Here is a 21,356-nt window from a genome sequence, read left to right as displayed (position 1 = left end):
GTATGGAGTTCTTAGCACACCGTAGGTGTGCAACATCTCAACCATTATTATTTGGTACAATCTCCCCCCTCCCTTACTGATAGATTCTCTGCATTTCTCCATTTCATCTTCGATGTGTAGGCAAGACTGCATTTCTGTACTTGCAGAGGAAATATGTTTTTGCATTTGATAACAGTTCACCTGCCGTTTCGTTCTGCAGAGCACAAACCCGTCCACTTCTCAGTTTAAAAACGATCACTGCTGATTCATGCCTTTGCCTCATCACTTGTTTAATCCCATTTCCCCTGCAGGGGAATGAATTTTCTGCTAGATAATCTCCTTTATAAAAAGCTGTTATATTTGTGATTTTTTAATTTTTATGTTTCAGCAAGTCGGGCTCTCTCTTTAAAAGAAACATAAAACATCAGCATCTCTACTTCATCCTGAGGATAGTCGGGGCACCAAAAATAGTCAAAGAATAAGCTGAAGTTCTTACTTTCTCAGGGATGAATGCAGACGGAGGCTCCTCTTGGGTTCTTGGGACCTCCGAGCATCAGGAAAGTTGTTTGGTCAAGAGGATGCTTGCCAGACAGGACGCCGAGAGACTGGACATTTAGATTGGACTCAGTCTGTAATTTAATGTTTGACCTTGGAGGGAAGGAAGAATCTTCCCATAGGGCCTCAGTTTTCTCACCTATAGAATAAGGGAGTTGCATCAAATGATATCTAAGGTACTTCTAGCTCTTGCATTTTATTTCTATCACTGAAATCCTGTCAAGACCCATAGGAATCAATTTTAATGATTAAATTCTAGGGACTGTAAAGCCGTGGGAGGGATAACTGGGGAACACGGTCAGTGCCTTTCAAATCAATTCACACGATGACCCCCAACCCTGTCTAACTGTCAAGAAAGGTCCTTCCACAAATCTTTGAATAGACTGAATCATAAAGGAGACAAGTCCATATCCAGAGGTACATATTAAGTAGAGATATTTTATAGACTGTAATTGCACATGGACAGTACAGTGAAAGCCAGCTCACCTGCTATTCCATAACCCAAACCCCTTATTACCTGGCAAGAATGCATTTGCCCTTGTCTACATTCTGCTTTTATAGAAAAATGAAAAGAAAAAAAAAGTTACAAGTCAACAAGCTGATAACCTGGATTTATCTTGAGAACATAGATTTCATGATATGCCCTGGGGTCAGCGTGGATTTAACTCAATTCCACATACCTTCTGTAGCCACCTCTACAGTACAGTGGTGCTATGCGATAGACTAAAGGGACCACAACATTCTAGACTCTATACACACACACACACACACACACACACACACAATAATAGCATAACAATACTAATAAGGATGACTTTCTCATAATGTCTTTTAAAAATTATACACAACATTTTACATGCATTCACTTTTGAGACCCTTACAGCAACTCCCCGAAGCAGGAAAAGCGTTGACTATCTTTAGCGTACAGTTGAGAAAACAAAATTCACAGAAAAATAATTGCTAGAGGTAAGTTACTCAGCACTTCCCATGCGTGATTGCATTTAATTGCTGTAATGACCACGTGAGGTGGGCATTTTATCTCCATTTCACAGATGAGGTTACTGAGTCTCAAAGCGGTTAAGGTAGAGGCTCAGGCTCACTAGGAGAGCAGGGTTCACACTCAGGATCATTGAACTCCACAAACCCGTGTTCTCAACTTCTTCTTTCTAACCTAACTGGTGACTTGTCAAGGTTTCAATCCAGCATCATGACAGAGCTGCAAGCGAGACCCATCAGTCTGCTCCCTGGTACTTTTAAATCTTTTGTTCACTCTCTCTCTCTCACATGCTGTGTGCCATGTCTTTGAAAATCAGTAAGACTCATATGGCATGCTTTGCATTTCCCTATTAACCAGAACTTTGTATTTCCTAGCCATTCCTGAAAACAGGGAGTTTACTTCTAATTTTGTACAAACCAGTAAAGGCAAAACAAAACTGAAAGTGAATCATTAGTGAGTGTGTGAGCCTCCCGGTATATCATGGTGGCAGATGAGTAAAGTGACTTGGATAGGAAAGGGTTTGGGTAAAAGTCAGTAATATGTTGGGTTTTCAAAGGAAAACCTAGTTCTATTTCTGGGAGAATGGAGCAAAGTTGAGGTATGGGCTTTTACACCCTTTTCCCAGCACCAGGTCCCAAACTCCACTTAATTCTCTCTTGTCCTTCTTCTTGTCTCCATTCCCATTGCCATTTTCCATATGTAAAGTTCCTTTCTGCCCCAGTGCCTTTGCATGGATCTCCCCTTCCCTGGAGTTTTCAGATTCTTTTCTTCCCATCAACCCTCTCCACCCCCCTCCCACATCCACACACTCAACCACACTTAAGAACCCCTTGACATCAAATTATACACCCCTTCCTCAGGGAAGCATTCCCAATGTCCATGCTAGGCCAGGCCACCCTGGTCCATGTTTTCACATAGCGTCTTCTTTTCTCTGTAGCACTTGTCATAATGGTTATTATTCTACTGTGTGTTTAGTTATTTGTTTAATTTCTCCACTAAGCTGTAAGCCATAGGGAGATGAAGGACCACATCTGTCTCCCTCAACTAAAATATCCTTTGTGTCAGGCATGGGGCTTAGTATACACTGGCTGTTTGAGGATGCTGTATTTATTTGTTGGTGGAATGAACAAATATTCAGGTTATGCAGCTTTACCTTGACTTTGGTTCATTCCATCCCAGAGCACAGAGATCATTTGACCTGCCTCCATCACCCCATCTTCCCTCACTGTAGTATCTTCTTTTCCAATACACATACAATCAGTTCCAAGACCCTATGGATTTGGATTCAGCTTTACTTAGCCTAAAGGTTGCAGTGCAAAAATAAAATCAATTTTATTATTTTATCCACTTATTTTTCTTCTCAACCCACAATTTTTTCCTTTGCTCAGTCATTATTAACATAATGTATCTGGCCTATGGAGGAGAAAAATGTATAATTAAAAAGAGCAGACCTGTTATTAAGTACTTGGACTGACCATTGGGTTAATTTATACCTAGGTAGCAAATAAACCAAATAGGTCATGCCTACAGAAAAGTGATGCATTTTGAGGTGGTGCAAACATTTACAAAAAAACCACTAAATGGGCTTCCCTGGTGGCGCAGTGGTTGAGAGTCTGCCTGCCAATGCAGGGGACACGGGTTGGAGCCCTGGTCTGGGAAGATCCCACATGCCGCGGAGCAACTGGGCCCGAGAGCCACAACTACTGAGCCTGCGCGTCTGGAGCCTATGCTCCGCAACAAGAGAGGCCACGATAGTGAGAGGCCCGCGCACCGCGATGAAGAGTGGCCCCCGCTTGCCGCAACTAGAGAAAGCCCTAGCACAGAAACGAAGACCCAACATAGCAATCAATCAATCAATAAATAAATCTTTAAAAAAAAAAAAACCACTAAAAGATGAAATATCCTGATTCAATCATTGTTTTTCCTTTTCTATTTTTTCTTTTGCAAAGAAAAAATGTTTTCGAAACATTTTTACCTTCCTAACAGCCAAAAGGTTGTTAAGCGGCTTCACACATCTTTCCCTCTGGGGTGTTCATATCCACCAAAGTTAATGGATGGAAAATTAATGTTTCTCTCCAAATGTTTCCACAATCACAAAGCAAATAGTTGATTCTGCCAAGATGAGAGTGTAAATCTGCCCTCAGGAAAAGGCTTCTGTCACCATTACCCACATCATTTAGCCCAAATTCAGAGACTAGCCAATTACCATGATGGTTCAGGAAATGTGGATTAAGGTACCAGAGGGGCCATACTGAGTATATAACTGACCACACCCCTTGATTAATTGTCCACCCCTGGGTTGTTTTTACGCCAGGGAGACTTAGTTTCCCTTGCATACAACACAGTTTGTTTAACTGGTGCTTTCCAAATATTGTGACTCAAGTCAACACAAGTTGTAATATTTTCTAGGCAAGTAAAATGGTTTAATTATAAATCAGTTTCCACGAACTAGATTGCAACTAAAGCCCATATGTCCACAGAATGGATGGACTGTTACCAATTTATGCATGAGGGTCTCATTTAAGCTTCTGTTTTCAAGGATCATCGTTTAATTGGTGTTGATTACAAGGGAGAGGACATCAACACATCTCTTGAGTAAAATGCAAGATATGAGGGGTCTAAAATTTGCAAACAGATCCTGATTTAATATACCTACAGAAAAGCCATACTCACACAATATTTGGTAATGATTGTTCAAGTGTAATAAGAATTTCTGCTGGAGGATTGTTTTGTACCCTGGTTTTGCTAAACTCCAACCATAAACCATCAAAGAATAATGAGGAAGAAAGTAACTAATGAAAACAAATCTAACGGAACTTACTAAGGACCAGACACTGTTCCAAATGATTTACATGAAGTAGCTTATTTAAGCCTCACAACAACTCACAGAAGTAGGTTACTGTTATTATTTCTATGTTACAGCTGAAGAAACTGAAGCACAGAGAGGCTAACTGACCTGACCAAGGCCACACAGCTAATGAGTGGCAGATTCAGAATTCAAACCCTAGCAGGCTATTTTTTGAACCTATCTTCTAAACATTAGGCTACGCTGTTAGAAAAACAAAACATTTCATAGTCCTGACTTCAATTCTGGCTTCCTTTCCTAGGGACGGTTCTGGGCCATCTAGAAGGAGCCTAAAGGCAAGGTGCTCCCCATCTGTGGCCTACAATAAGCCCAGCATACAGCTCCCTGTGTCCTCTAAACAAAGCTGCATTGTCTCCGCCCATCCCTAAGTAAATGCATCTCCTAAACTGAAGGTATTCCTGGACCAAAATAAGGCAGCACAAAGAAAAAGAAAAGACCTGTCCAGAGACCTTTAGGTACCATGGAATATATAGCTGAGAATATCTCAACAAAGTATTTCAGAACTTCTTACCTGCTTCTGGATGTCTCATGCTCTCAGTCACTGTTCCATAGGTGCTGCCTCTCAGTCTTATTTCCGGCACCTAAACAGGAAAGGAAAGAATGTTGGTTAAACCTTTATCCCAAAGATGAGGTAATTTTCTCCTTCTCTTCTTCCTCCTCCAACTGCAAAGACTGCCCTGCACTTACTTGATGGTTACTTCTACCTTTATTAATACCTTCTGATAATATAGCAACTAGGACCCTCATCCCTGTGGCTGTGGACCTTTGGAAACCGCAGAGGACTGGTCCCAGGACCTCAATGGATACCAAAATTTGTGGATGCTCAAGTCCCATATATAAAATGGCTTAGTAAATCTGCCCTCCACATCCGCAGGTTCTGCATCCGCGGATTCAACCAAGCACTAACTGAATTTACAGATGTGTAACCCACGGATAGAGAACCTGTGGATACAGAGGGCTGACTGTACTTGAAAAATGCAGACTGAACAAAATCCTAGGGGATTTTACTGGTTTTACTTGTCTCCCACTCTGTAGAACCAGACTGATCCCTAGTCCAAGTTTGTCTCAAGAGACATTCTTTTACCATGATTTCTTAAATTAAACTTTTCGAGGCCCCTTTTCCAATTTAATCTTCCTTGAGACAAAATACTAGCATGCTCCTGAAGACAAAAAGATGGGAGTGGAGAAGGGAAAATTATAAGGAGAGTTGGGATAATAACTTTTTTATTCTATTGTATCCAATGACATTTCAAAAATAAAAGCAATACACCCCAACGTTCACTACAGCACTATTTACAATAGCCAGAACATGGAAGCAACCTAAATGTCCATCAACAGACGAATGGATAACGAAGATGTGGTACATATATACAATGGAATATTACTCAGCCATAAAAAGGAACATAATTGGGTCACTTGTAGAGACGTGGATGGACCTAGAGACTGTCATACAGAGTGAAGTAAGACAGAAAGAGAATAACAAATATCGTATATTAACGCATATATGTGGAATCTAGAAAAATGCTACAGATGAACCTATCTGCAAAGCAGAAATAGAGATGCAGACGTAGAGAACAAACATATAGACACCAAGGGGGGGGGGTGGGATGAATTGGGAGATGGGGATTGATATATATATACTACTATGTATAAAATAGATAACTAATGAGAACCTACTGTATAGCACAGGGAACTCTACTCAGTGCTCTGTGGTGACCTAAATGGGAAGGAAATCCAAAAAAGAGGGGATACATGTATACATATAGCTGATTCACTTCACTGTACAGCAGAAACTAACACAACATTGTAAAGCAACTATACCCCAATAAAAAAAATAAAAGCAATAATAAGATTGTTCATGCTAACCAAAGCAATTCATCTCTTACCTAGATTTTGTTTCCCATAGGAGAAAGCATGCATGCTTCCCCTTTACCACACTGTTTTGTTCATCAGGGTTGTATCTGGCTCTAAGGTTGGGGAACATGTCTATTTAATGGAAGAAGTTTATTCAATTAGCTGCGAAAGGAAGGAGCAGAGGAAGGTTTTTGTATATGTATGACCAATCTAAGCCAGAATCATCCTGACCTGAGAAGGGCAGCAGTTCAGAGTCCATTCCTCAAGCTATTAGACCTCCTTATAACTAGTATGGGTCTATAGGATTACTGATATTTTACCTCAAATGCTTCTTCATCTTTGGGGCCCTTTCTTGATTGCAAGAGTTTCTCTCTGATGAGATGGTATAAATAAATATGAAGAGAATTGACAGAATATTCATGTTATACCAAGTATTTACTGAATGCTTACAATGCAAAGGTGTCATGTTACGTAGAGTGTGTAATACGGAAATGAAGATCGCATGCTTCCTGTTCTTCAAGAACATACAGTCCAGTTGGGAATATGAATAATGACCATAAATATGAAGTCAAAAAAGTAAAACAGATTCAATGCCATGTGAAAAGCTTACTTAAATCACTATGGAAATTTTGAATAAAAAGAGATCTTATTTAGCAAAAGGATCCTGGATATAATAACGAAGGAGGTAGTTTTTGCACTGAGACTTAAAACACGGATTTGGAGATGTGAAGGGCATCCCTGGTTTTAAGAAAACAAACAGACAAAAGCAGCATGAATAAGGCTTGATGTTAGGAAATGCAAAGTTTAGGCTAGTATTTATTTTAGTTTCAACCAGATAGAATAGGACGTTAGGTTGGAAGTGCAGATTGGGCTAGTCAACTGATAACGAAGTTAAGGAATCTGAATGTTATTCAGCAGTCAGTGAGACCAAAATAGAACTACTGGAAGAGCAGTATGAAAAGATCAGTTTGGCAATACTGCTTAATATGGATTAGAATACAAAGACTGGAAACAGAGATCCATGTTAGAATGGGAAAGGGAAGGAAAGTAATATTCGTGGAAGCCCTACTATGTACTAGGCATTTGGTTAATCACTTTGCTGTGTCCATTCATTTCATTGTTATGACAATTCTATGATATTTTTATTCCCATCCCCACTTCTATATCTGGGACAATTTTGATGCCAACAGAATTCACACAGTCGTAGTCAGTGTAAGAGGTTAGAACTCACATTGGGGGTTCTCGTCTTAAGTTCCTTCTACTATACTGATTTACTGAAAGAGAATAGGCAAAAGGAACTGAGCTCTGAAATAGGGTAGAAACACTAAGATGGGCATATAGCAGTTCTTCTGTGAGACAGAGATGCTCCCTGACCTTGGAGCTAGACACAACCCCCAGTGAACAATAACAGTATGGTAAAGCATATGTGCTTTTCCCTGTGGGAAATGAAATCTAGGTCACTAATGAATTGTTTTGGTTAGCATGGACAGTCTTATTATGGAGTCACATGAAAAAGACTTTACATTTGTTTGGATGTGAGAGAAGAAAGTAAAAAATAACTTTTAGCCTCTAAAATGAGTTTAATCAAAGGGGGAGAGCACAAATAAATAAGTGGGAAACAGAGAAAGATGTGCAGGTTTTTAAGTGACTATGATAGGCTTCATTTAAGACATATTTGCAGTATCAGCCACACCCAGCTGGAAGGGATCCAGCAGGTTGTTGGAAATGTAACAATGGTGCTTAGAAGGATGGCCAAAGGTAGAGAAGGAGATTTCAGAGTCATCAGTACAGAGGTGATGATGGAAACCATGAAACTGGAAGAGATTTCCAAAGAAAAGAGTACTTAGAAGGAGAAAAATAATGAAAATAACATGCTTTGGGGAAGGCAATGCATTTAAGAGGTTAAAATAAGTAAAGGAATGAAAAAAGACGAGAAGGAGTTGGGGTGAAAGGAAGGAGTGCAGATTAACAATGTATATTATGGCTGTGGGAGAAAAAAGCTAAAGGGAAAAAAATTCTGCTATAAGGGACATAATTGTTAGTGGCAAAATTTCAGAGAGGTCACAAAAAAAGACTGGGAAAATGATTTTTGCTGTTGCAATTGGATGACTCTTGAAGGAGTTTTTCAGTGTTTGATAGCAACCTAGATATCTGGAGAATAAACACAATAAAATACTTTTAAAACATCTTATTAAAAATCACTAATTGCTGGGCATGAATATCAGGAGTATGCCATGCAGTGGACTTCAAATACTAGCCAGATTTCTACTGGAAAATGATAGTATTGCATTCATTTTCAGACGCTCCTGATGGAAGGCCAGCTGTTGTCCGTGGTGCTAAAAGAGTCATCTGGCATTATAATACTGCAGCAATATGACCAGTATAGCTGGAGTGAATTAGGTGTTTCATTACATGCCTCTATTTGAGGGATTTATTTTTCACTGAGATGAGATTTTTCATATATATTTCCCATCTGGAAGGTTTTTCAAATTCCCCAATGGTTAACGTCTAGAAAGCAATTGCTTTCTATTTTTTTAAAGAAATCCCTTGAAACATGAGTATAAGAAATCGAGGTGAGGGAAAAACAGAAAGTTGAAGACATGCTGAAAAGGTTACACAATTCTTTCTTCTTTCCAAATATCTGAAATCATTGACCGTCTACTGAATTCTACTCTTCCCAGTAGCACTCTCAAAGTTAAAAAAAAAAAAAAAAACTTAAACTATATGGAATCTGGGCATTCTACTGATGATCATAATTAAAAAATAAAATAGAGAAAATATAATTGTAATGAATAATCATAAACTATTAAAATGGCTGCTAATGGAGCCACAGTCATATTTCTTGCATGTTCCTCCATAAAACACATTTTTGAATCTCTAGAAAAACAGGCAATGCAGTAACATTATTCCCGTAACATTCCTGATGAAGTCAACACAGCTACTATTCAAGGTTAGGTAGGATGTACTGGGGAGAGTGGTCAATGAACTTGTGAGTTCAAGGTTGAGTAAATCGACAGTTTTTTTTTCCGGTCAGAAGTTCAGAAATTGGACTGACTGGAAGACCAAGTTAATTGGCAAACAAAATGTTCAACTCTCATCATGAAATTGTTAACAACAAAATGTAAACAGTAAGTCCGTGATGTGTTCACGATGGAAGGAAAATGATAAATAAAATTCACTATGAACAGTTGTAGGGTGTATTTTTAGCTTAACCAGCAAAGGAGAAGACTAACAATGAATGCGCTAGCCATCCACAGTTGTTCCATCAGTGCTGGGTACTGAGTGTTTAGGGGGATGTGAAGAGCTGCAGGAAGAAAGAATAGACATGACTGTTTAGGAAGATATATATGTAAAATTATATACATTTAGAGAGGGGCTGGTGGTTGAATCAACCACCAATGGCCAATGACTTAATCAATCTTCCTTCTGTAATGAAGCCCCCCAAAAAGAGGGGGTTTCGAGTGCTTCTGGGATGGTGAGCACGTGGAGATTTGGGGAGAGTGGTGCACCTGGAGAGCACAGAAGCACCGAGTCCCTTCCCCACATTTTGTCCTATGCATCCCTTCCATCTGGCTTCTCCAGAGTTATATCCTTTCAGTTACATCTCATTTTACCAGCTTCAAACTCCTCAATGAAAAGCTCAAGATACTGAGCTCGGAAGGAAGCAGTTCTCAGTGGGGGCAGGCCTCACCTTGCACAAAGATGAATCCATCAGATGTCACTGGAAGCATCTTGGACCCAAAGAGCTCAGCACCTGCATTACACACAAAAAGGTTAAATATAAGCAAGATTCTGAAGTCAAGATGTGCTCGTGGGCCCTGAAGTGCAAGCAAGAACAAGCAGTTACACCCACTTCGGTCAGGGTCTTACTCCCAGGGCATCCAGGGTATCAGTGCAGCTCTGCTCCTTCACTTTGCTGGACTCTCTGTGTTGGTTTCTGTGCATTAGGTGAAACAGCTCTTCTCCCAGTCTGGAAGGAGTAGATGTAGGAGGTGAACCCTGTTGCTCCACCCTGCCCTGGCCCTTGGGTGTCTCTCAAAGCTTTGTGATTGTGTAAGCAGTGTACTTCACCTCCGGTGGCGCCCGGTGATTGAGGGTGTGCAAAGTCCCGTCAGCACCTCAAAAGGGGATCTCAGTCCGCAGCAAGATTCAGGCTGGAAGCTGGATCCTCAGGCACAGCTTTTAAAGTGTGTAAATCTATACAATGCCGAGGGACCCAGAAGCGTGAGTCCCACGAGCCCAACATAATTGCATGACCTACAAGCGGCCCCTGGTGGCAGTGCAAAACCCAGGGGGTCCGGACGTAAACTCAGGCCTGATGTAAACACCCCAGATAGGCCCTGGGCCCAGACGTAACCCCACAACTGGAAGTCAGCCCAGGCCCACAGGTAAACGCAGGCCCACAGCTAATCACGGGGACCAGCGGTAACCAACCCTTAACCTCTCAGGCATAAACCCTCCCAGGCAAACCCCGCCCCCGGACGTAAACCTGGTGACCAGACGTAAACAAACACGCCAGTCGTAAACCCGGGGCAAGTCGTAAATACCGCAGTCATAACCCCCCGCCCGCCCCCCAGAGGTAAACCCTTCAGACGTAACCCAGGCGTCCAGTCGTAAACCCCTCCAGTCGTAAACACCCGTGTGGTAAGCCCTCCCGTCATTCCCCTCTCTGACGTAAACCCCGGTGCCAGACGTAACCCAGACCTCAGGCGCCGCCGAGCACCCTAACGCTGTGCTCCGGAGCGAAGACGGAGCCCGCTAGGCCCGAGCGCCCAGCGCCCTCGTGACTCAGACCCAATGCCCGGCCCTTTGCCGCCCCTCAGGCATTTCCGTGACAAGACCGCCGCCGGACGGTGAGTGTGAACGTCTCAGGCAGGTCTCAGCTAGACGTGGTGGGGGCGGCCGTCGGGTGTGGGTCTCTTGCGGGTGCGGCCCCTCCCGACTGGGGGTGGAGGCCGTCCACCGTTAGGCCGCTGCCTCCTGCTCCCGGGCCGCTAGTCCCGGCTCCTGGGAGGCCTCGGCCGGGTCCGGGCTGTTCCCGGGGCTGGTCCGCGAGGCCGTGGGTCCAGGTCCTCCTGCGGGGCCGGCTGCACCAGGGACACTGCACGGGGCGCCCAAGGGGCCAGGAGGGGATGGCTCTGTGGCGTTGGCCGGGGTACTGGGCAGGGCGCGGACGCCGGACCCCTCTGGCTTTGGTTGCTCTCTGTCCTGGCTCTGGACAGAGAAGTTAAATACTAAAGGGAGCCGTGCCCGGCAGGTTGTGGCTGGACAGCAGCGGGCAGTGTCGGGGCAAGAAGGGTGGTCCCAACAGGAGAAGTTGGCCAAAAGTCCACGGTTCTACGATGTGATAGGATATGTCAGAATTTTATCAAGTGAAAACTGTGTCTTGCGGTAGAAAAGGATCCTATTAGGAATCTTTTTCTGAAGCTGTTTAGATTGTCCAAAGAATATTTTTGATCCGGATTTCCGATGCCAGTAACCACTCTTTCTGCTCGTTGGTGATGGGGCACTGGCCGTGTAATAGAGACCACTGGCATTTCAGCTGGTGCGGAGTGGGGTTTTGGTTGCCCTTTAACTGCTCGGTCTGCAGCAGGAACGCCGTCCATAGTGTACTGGCGACTAAGTGATTTGGACCAGCACCTGGGCTTACTGCACATTCCCACTTAAGGTCTGCCCTATGAAATAGATGCTGTCTTGCATTAAAAATAACAAGGACACAGAGGTTCTGAGAGCTTCAGTGATTTGCCTGAGATCACCCAGTTAGCCAGTCAGAACCGCAGCCCGCGAATCTTCACCTAGAGGCCTAACCTTATGGAGAAGGTTTTCTGGCTCAGCTGGGAAGCCATCCCCTTCTGCGGGGACTCCTGCCTGGGTGTGATTCCATCTTCATGGATCCTGTTCCATGTAGTCTGTTTGGAAGCATTGCATAATGGATCTTTCTCTTTTACCCATCCTGTCATTTCGGAAGTGTGTCTGGATCTTTTAAAAGGTAATACCTGAAGGATTTGAAGATGCGAAGGTGGGAATTAAACAACTTGTGAGACTTATCTTAGCTGTACTTCCCGTTTCCGCTGGGAGCATTTTCTCTCCAAATGGGCTAGTTAGTGAGGGTGGAACAAAACCCTTATCTCTCAGCACCCTGCCCCTTGTGGAGTGCAAATTCCCTTCCAACTTTTTTTTTATGGTGGATTGTGGCGTGTTCCTGTTTATCTAGGGAAGAACCCTTAAACAGAAGCATCTGTCAGATATCTAGTTGGGAAAAAATATATTAACATACCTACTCTTAAGTGATGTATTTGATATTGTTTTTGGTAGGATTATTACAAAGCAGAGTGTGTATAAAGTTGATTGACACATTATTCAAGTGTGTTTAGTGCTTATATGAGACATACCAATTATAACTGTTTGAAAACATTTTTTTTGACACTTGTGGATACATCAAAAAAATTGTTTTTATTATAAGATATAAAAAAATAAAATTATATATGTTTACATAAATAATTACAGTGGTAAGGTGGTATGCTATAGGGTGTTATAAGGAGATAATCCCCTAATTCTGTAGATTCTTTGGAGATTGCTCTGGGAAGTGATGTTTATGCTAAGACCTGAAGGGTGCAGAAAGAGACAAAAGAGAATATTTTAGGCAGAAGGAACAGCATGTGTAGAAATGCAGAGGCCGTTGAGGCATATATACTTAAGGAACAGAAAAATAGAAGGCCATTATGGCTGAAGAGAAGCATTAAATGAAGCAGGAAGGGTATGGGGGTCATCACATGCAGGTCCCTCTTTAGACCACATTCAGGATATTGGCCTTTACACATTAAGATAAAATATCAGTCAAGATTTGATCAGAGAAGCAGAATATTTCTTATAGGGATGGGACCTTATGCAATCTTGGGAGCTGGTTAAACAGTTTGTGTGAAGCTCTTCCTTTTGTGTCTGCTGATGGAGCTTGAAGTTAACAGGGCAGGCAGCTGGGAAGTAAAGATGAACATAAAATAGAGGAGGCAAGGACAAACTGAAACCTGTGAGAATGAGTGAGACTCCTGGTGGAGAGACTGGAAACCATGTTAGCCTCTCACAGCCCCTAGTCTCCAGCTCTGATGGGGGAGGATGACATTCTTTGTCCCAGGTAACACAGATCTGTCCCAGGAACGGGAGAGGCTGGAGAAGGAAATTCATGAAAGCAGGAGGAGCTTGTGGGCCTGTCTGTGACCCTACACTAACCAGGTGAGCTGACAAGCACATGTGTGGGCTGTGCATTAGGGTTCTCCAGAGAAACAGAACCATTAGGAGTATATGAACAGAACCATACATGTGTATATATACACATAAAATAAGAAATTGAGTCATGGGATTATGGAGGCTGATAGTTCCAAGATCTACAGTTAGCAAGCTGGAGACCCAGGAGATGCAATGATATAGTTCCAGTCTGAATGCCAGCAGGCTCAACACCCAGGAAGAGCTGATGTTTCAGTTTGAGCCTGAAAGCAGGAAAAGCCCAATGTCCCAGCTTAAGACTATCAGGCAGGAGGATTTCCCTCTTACTCACAGGAGTGTCAGCCTTTTTGTTCTGTTCAGGCCTTCAACTGATTGGATAAGGCCAACCCACATTAAGGAGGGCAATCTGCTTTACTCAGTCTACTGATTCAAATGTTAATCTCATCCAGAAACACCCAGAATAATGTTTGACCAAATGTCTGGGTGCTCTGTGGCCCAGTCAAGTTGACACATAAAATTAACTATCAGAAGTTGCAAGAGCACCTTGGACCTTATAATGATCTTCCAAATATAAAAAGAATATGGATACATCTTAAATTCTGCCTCCCAAATCGTGCAAGATATGTCTTTTGGCCCATGTTCATCCTGAAGTATCCAGTAAAGGGAATTCTGGGAAATGTAGTGCCAGTTAAGTTGGCATAATACAAATCCATCACAAAGAAGCTTATCAGAACTGAATATAGGAAATGCTATACTACTGGCAGCATGGAGACACGATTAGAGTGGGTTAAAAGTGGATATCTTCAGAAATGGAGACAAGATGGCAGAGTAGGAGGATGCGAGCTTACCTTTTCTTACGAAAACACTAAAATCACAACTAACTGCTGAACAACCATTAACAAAAAAATGTTGGAAACTACCAAAAAAGATACCCTATATCCAAAGACAAAGAAGAAGCCACAACAAGACAGTAGGAGGAGTGCAATCATGATAAAATCAAATCCCATACCCCCCAGGTGGGTGACCCAAAAACTGGAAAATAATTATACCACAGAAGTTCTCCCACAGGAGTGAAAGTTATGATCCCTTTGTTAGGCTCCTCAGCCTGGGGGTCTGGGAGGAGGAGCCCCCAGAGACTCTGGCTTTGAAGGTCAGGTGGGTTTGATCACAGGAATTCCATAGGACAGGGGGAAGCAGAAACACCACTCTTGGAGGGCATACACAAGGTCTAGTGAGCACCAGGACCTAGGGAAAAAAGCAGTGATCTCATAAAAGACTGGGCCAGACCTACCTGCTAGTACTGGAGGGACTCCTGTGGAGGCGGCGGGGTGCTGTGGCTCACTGCGGGGACAAAGATACTGACGGTGGTAGTCCTGGGGACTGCTCATTGGCTTGAGCCCTCCTGGAGGCTGCCATTTTCTCTCCAAGACCTGGCCCCACCCAACAGCCTGTAGGCTCCAGTGCTGGGATGCCTCAGGCCAAACAACCAACAGGGCAGGAACACAGCCCCACCCATCAGCTGACAGGCTGCTTAAAGTCTTCCTGAGCACACAGTTGGCTGCTATACACACCCCTTGACACAGCCCTGCCCACCAGAGGGACAAGACCCAGCTCTACCCACCAGTGCACAGGAACCAGGCCTTCCCACCAGGAAGCCTGCACAAGCCTCATCCAGGGGGCAGACAGCAGAAACAAGAATAACTACAATCCTGCAGCCTGCAGAACAGAAACTGCAGTCACAGAGAGAAAAATTAGATGGCAGAGGGATATGTCCTAGATGAAGGTATAAGATAAAACCCCAGAACAACAACTAAGTGAAGTGGAGATAGGCCATCTACTCGAAAAAGAATTCAGAGTAATGATAGTAAAGATATCCGACACCTCAGAAAAAGATCAAGAAGATACAAGACATATTTAACAAAGAACTAAAAGAACTAAAGAACAAACAGATGAACAATACAATAACTGAAATGACAAATACAGGAGAAGGAATCACTAGCAGAATAACTGAGGCAGAAGAACGGATAAGTGAGCTGGAAGACAGAATGGTGGAAATCACTGCTGCAGAACAGAGTAAAGAAATAAGAATGAAGAGAAATGAGGACGGTCTAAGAGACCTCTGGGACAACATTAACCACACCAACATTAGCATTATAGGGGTGCCAGAAGGAGAAGAGAGAAAGAAAGTGCCTGAGAAAATATTTGAAGAGATAATTGCTGAAAACTTCCCTAACATGGGAAAGGAAATAGTCACCCAAGTTCAGGAAGCTCAGAGAGCCCCAGGCAGGATAAGCCCAAGGAGGAACATGCAAGACACATAGTAATCAAGTTGACAAAAGTTAAAGATAATGAAAAAATATTAAATGCAACAGGGGAAAAGCAACAAATAACATACAAGGGAATTACCATAAGGTTGTCAGCTGATTTCTCAGCAGAAACTCTGCAGGCCAGAAGGGAGTGGCATGCTATATTTAAAGTGCTGAAAGGGAAGAACCTACAACCAAGAATATTCTGCCCAGCAAGGCTCTCATTCAGATTTGATGGAGAAATCAAAAGCTTTACAGATAAGCAAAAGCTAAGAGAATTCAGTATCACCAGACCAACTTTGCAACAAACACTAAAGGAACTTCTCTAGGTGGAAAAGAAAAAGGCCACAACTAGAAACAAGAAAATTATGAATGGAAAGCTCACCTGTAAAGGCAAACGTACAGTAAAGGTAGGAAGTCATCCACACACAAATCTGTTATCAAAACCAGCAATCTTGAGAAGAGGAGAGCACAAATGCAGAGTATTGGAAATGCATTTGAAATTAAAAGAACAGCAATTTAACACAATCTTGTTTATATATAGACTGCTCTATCAAAACCTCATGGTAACTGCAAACCTAAAAGCTACAGTAGATACACACACAATAGAGAATCTAAACACAACACTAAAGTTAGTCATCAAATCATAAGAGAAGTGAACAAAAGAGGAAGGGAAGAAAAAAGACCTAAAAAAACAAATCCAAAACAATTAACAAAATGGCAGTAAGAACATACGTATTAATAATTACCTTAAACATAAATGGATTAAATGCTCCAACCAAAAGATATAAACTGGCTGAATGGATACAGAAACAAGACCTGTGTGTACACTGCCAACAAGAGACCCACTTCAGATCTAGGGACACATACAGACTGAAAGTGAGGCGATGGATAAAGATGTTCCATGAGAATGGAAATCAAAAGAAAGCTGGCATAGCCATACTCATATCAGACAAAATAGACTTTAAGATAAAGACTGTTACAAGAGACAAAGAAGCATACTGCATAATGATGGAGGGATCATTCCAAGAAGAAAATACAATAATTGTAAATATATATGCACCCAATATAGGAGCACCTCAATATATAAGGCAAATACTAATAGCCATAAAAGGAGAAATCGACAGTAACACAATAATAGTGGGGGACTCTAACACCCCACTTTCATCAGTGGACAGATCATCCAGACAGAAAATCAATAAAGACACAGGCCTTAAATGACTCATTAGACCAGATGTACTTAATTGGTATTTATAGAGCATCCTATCCAAAAGCAGCATTCTTCTCAAGTGCACATGAAACATTCTCCAGGACTGATCACATGCTGGGCCACAAAGCAAGCCTTGGCAAATTTAAGAAAATTGAAATCATATCAAGCATCTTTTCCAACCACAACGCCACGAGTTTAGAAATCAACTACTAGAAAAAAATTGTAAAAAAACACAAACACCTGGAGGCTAAACAATATGCTACTGTATAACCAATGAATCACTGAAGAAATCAAAGAAGAAATAAAAAAAAAATCCAGAAACAAATGAAAATGAAAGCATGATGATCCAAAACCTATGGGATGCAGCAAAAGCAATTTTAAGAGGGAAGTTTATAGCAATACAGTCTTATCTCAGGAAACAAGAAAAAACTCAAATAAACAATCTAACCTTACACCTAAAGCAAAAGAATAAGAAAGAAGAACAAACAAAGAGAAAGAAGAACAAACAAAACCAAAGTTGGTAAAAGGAAAGAAATCATAAAGATCAGAGCTGAAATAAATGAAATAGAAACAAAGAAAACAATAGAAAGATCAATGAAACTAAAAGCTGGTTCTTTGAAAAGATAAACAAAATTGATAAACCTTTAGCCAGACTCAACAAGAAAAAGAGAGAGAGGGCTCAAATCAATAAAACTAGAAATGAAAAAGGAGAAGTTACAACAGACACCACAGAAATACACAGGATCATAAGAGACTACTACGAGCAACTATATGCCAATAAAATGGACAACCTGGAAAAAATGGACAAATTCTTAGAAAAGTGCAATCCCCCAAGACGGAACCAGGAAGAAATAGAAAACATGAACAGACCAATCACAAGTACTGAAATTTAAACTGTGATTTTAAAAATCCCAACAAACAAAAGTCCAGGACCAATGGCTTCGCAGGTTAATTCTGTCAAACATTTAGAGAAGAGTTAAGACCTATCTTTCTGAAACTATTCCAAAAAATTGCAGAGGAAGGAACACTCCCAAACTCATTCTATGAGGCTACCACCATCACCCTGATACCAAAACCAGACAAAGATACCACACACACACAAAAAGAAAGTTACAGGCCAATATCACTGTTGAACATAGACACAAAAATCCTCAACAGAATGCTAGCAAACCAGATCCAACAATATATTAAAAGGATCATACACCATGATCAAGTGGGATTTATCCCAGGGATGCAAGGATTTTTCAATATCCACAAATCAATTAGTGTGATACACCACATCAATGAATTGAAGAATAAAAACCATACGATCATCTCAATAGATGCAGACAAAATTCAATACCCATTTATGATAAAACTCTCCAGAAAGTGGGCATAGAGGGAACCTACCTTAACATAATAAAGGCCATATATGACAAACCTACAGCTACTAAATGGTGAAAAGCTGAAAGCATTTCCTCTAAGATCAGGAACAAGACAAGGATGTCCACTCTCACCACTGTTATTCAACATAGTTTTGGAAGTCCTAGCCACGGCAATCAGAGAATAAAAAGAAATAAAAGGAATCCAAATTGGAAAAGAAGTAAAACTGTCACTGTTTGCAGATGAATGATACTACACATAGAAAATCCTAAAGATGCCACCCGCAAACTACTAGAGCTCATCAATGAATTTGATAAAGTTTCAGGATACAAAATTAATACACAGAAATCTGTTGCATTTCTATACACTAACAACGAAAGATCAGAAAGAGAAATTAAAGAAGCAATCCCATTTACCATCACAACAAAAAGAATAAAATACCTAAGAATCAATCTCCCTAAGGAGGCAAAAGACCCATACTCAGAAAACTATAAGATGCTGATGAAAGAAACTGAAGATGACACAGAGGGAAAGATATAACATGTTCTTGGATTGGAAGAATCAGGAATGTCAAAATGACTATACCACCCAAGGCAATCTACAGATTCAGTGCAATCCCTATCAATTTGCAATCCCTATCAAATTACCAATGGCATTTTTCACAGGACTAGAACAAACAATCTTAAAATTTGTATGGAGACACAAAAGACCCTGAATAACCTAAGCATTCTTATGAAAGAAAAATGGAGCTGGAAGAATCAGGATCCCTGACCTCAGACTATTATTACAAAGCTGCAGTCAATCAAAGCAGTATGGTATTGGCACAAAAACAGAAATATAGATCAGTAGAACAAGATAGAAAGCCCAGAAATAAACCCACGCACCTATGGTCAATTAATCTACAACAAAGGAGACAAGACTATACAATGGAGAAAAGACAGCCTCTCTTCAATAAATGGTGCTGGGAAAATTGGATAGCTATATGTAAAAAAATTGAAATTAGAACATTCTTTAACACCATACACAAAAATAAACTCAAAATGAGTTAAAGACCTAAATGCAAGACCGGATACTATAAAACTCTTAGAGGAAAACATAGGCAGAACACTCTTTGATATAAATCGCAGCAGTGTCTTTTGCAATCCATCTCCTAGAGTAATGGAAATAAAAGCAAAAATAAACAAATGGAACCTAATTAAACTCAAAAGCTTCTGCACAGCAAAGGAAATCATAAACAGAATGAAAAGACAACCCACAGAATGGGAGAAAATATTTGCAAACGATGTGACCAACAAGGGATTAATCTCCAAAATTTACAAAATATGGGGTTCAATATCAAAAAAACGAACAACCCAATCAAAAAATGGGCAGAAGACCTAAATAGACATTTCTCCAAAGAAGATATACAGATTGCCAACAAACACATGAAATGATGCTCAGTATCGCTAATTATTAGAGAAATGCAAATCAAAACTACAATGAGATATCATCCCACACCAGTCAGAATGGCCATCATCAAAAAGTCTACAGGGACTTCCCTGGTGGTCCATGGTTAAGACTCCAAGCTTCCATTGCAGAGGGCATGGGTTCAATCCCTGGTCAGGGAACTAAGATCTCGCATGCTGAGTAGCATGCCCCCCCCAAAAAAAGTCTACAAACAGTAAATACTGGAAAGGTGTGGAGAAAAGGGAACCCCCCGTACACTGTTGTGGGAATGTAAATTGGTATAGCAACTGTGGAGAACAGTGTGGAGGTTCCAAAAAAACTAAAAATAGAGCTACCAAAGGATCCAGCAATCCCACTCCTGGGCATATATTTGGAGAAAAACATGCTTCAAAAGGATACCTGCACCCCAGTATTCATTGCAGTACTGTCTACAATAGCCAAGACATGGAAGCAACCTAAATGTCCTTTGACAGATGAATGGATAAAGAAAATGTGGGGCTTCCCTGGTGGCGCAGTGGTTGGGAGTCCGCCTGCCAATGCAGGGGTCACGGGTTCGAGCCCAGGTCTGGGAGGATCTCACATGCCGTGGAGCAACTAGGCCCATGTGCCACAATGCTGGGCCTGTGCTCTGGAGCCCACGAGCCACAACTACTGAAGCCCACACACCTGGAGCCCATGCTCTGCAACGGGAGAGGCCACCACAGTGAGAGGCCCATGCACCCCAGCGAAGAGTGGCACCCGCTTGTCACAACTGGAGAAGGCCTGCACGCAGCAATGAAGACCCAACGCAGCCAAAAAAAAAAAAAGATGTGGTGCATATATACAATGGAGTATTACTGAGCCATTAAAAAGAATGAAATAATGCCATTTGCAGCAACATGGATGGACCTGGAGATTATCATACTAAGTGAAGTAAGTCAGAGAGAGACAGATATCATATGATATCTATTATATGTGGAATCTAAAAAAAATAATACAAATGAATTTATTTATGAAACAGAAACAGACTCACAGACTTAAGAGAATGAATTTATGGTTACCAGTGGGAAAGGTGGGGAAGAGGGATAGATTGGAAATTTGGGACTGACATGTACACACTGCTATATTTAAAATAGATACACGCACTGCTGTATTTAGATAAACAGCAAGGACCTACTGTATAGCACAGGGGAACTGCTCAATTTTCTGTTATAACCTTAATGGGAAAAGAATTTGAAAAAGAATAGATACATGTATATGAATCACTTTGTGGTATATCTGAAACTAATACAATGTTGTTAATCAGCTATACTCCAATATAAAAAAAGTGGATCTCTTCATCTTCCAATGGGAGAAGGGTTGAAGATAGCATTATGGGGTAGTGTTCTCATGTAATGTTAATATGGCAAAGCAAAACCATAAAAGGAGTGTTTCAGTCAGAGATATCGGAGGTAGGAATTGTCCCATCACTGAGAAGTATTCAAGCAGAGAAAACATCATCTCTTCTCAGAAATGTTTCAAGGTCATTTTTAAATTGCATGGGTATTGGGGCTAAATGATTGCTAGGTATTTTCTAACTCA

At 41.4% G+C, this 21,356-nt stretch overlaps 1 protein-coding gene and 1 long non-coding RNA gene across 10 annotated transcripts in view; one reads left to right on the top strand and one right to left on the bottom strand.

Annotated features, from left to right (window-relative positions):
• The window catches only part of LOC132367953 (uncharacterized), a 226,595-nt gene extending 215,893 nt beyond the window's left edge, over nt 1-10,702 (bottom strand). For 5 of the 7 annotated variants that reach the window (XR_009503884.1, XR_009503889.1, XR_009503885.1 and 2 more), the window contains exons 1-3: nt 10,105-10,702; nt 9,943-10,005; nt 4,909-4,978 (exon numbers count right to left, since the gene is read on the bottom strand). This is a non-coding gene — a long non-coding RNA (uncharacterized LOC132367953). Of the gene's footprint in view, nt 1-314; nt 674-4,908; nt 4,979-9,942; nt 10,006-10,104 lie in introns of those variants that run through there. The other 2 variants (XR_009503890.1, XR_009503887.1) reach the window with 2 other exon arrangements.
• A 156-nt stretch (nt 10,703-10,858) lies between these two features.
• BRINP1 (BMP/retinoic acid inducible neural specific 1) overlaps nt 10,859-21,356 on the top strand; it is a 513,527-nt gene continuing 503,029 nt past the window's right edge. For all 3 annotated transcript variants that reach the window (XM_059926552.1, XM_059926553.1, XM_059926554.1), the window contains exon 1: nt 10,859-11,104. The gene's annotated coding sequence lies outside the window, so the exon portion shown is untranslated. The remainder of the gene's footprint in view (nt 11,105-21,356) is intronic.

Source organism: Balaenoptera ricei, chromosome 6 (genome assembly GCF_028023285.1).
Source record: "Balaenoptera ricei isolate mBalRic1 chromosome 6, mBalRic1.hap2, whole genome shotgun sequence".
NCBI lineage: Eukaryota > Metazoa > Chordata > Mammalia > Artiodactyla > Balaenopteridae > Balaenoptera > Balaenoptera ricei.
The sequence above is the reverse complement of the archived record's forward strand: the minus strand, read 5'-3'. Positions and strand labels throughout refer to the sequence as shown.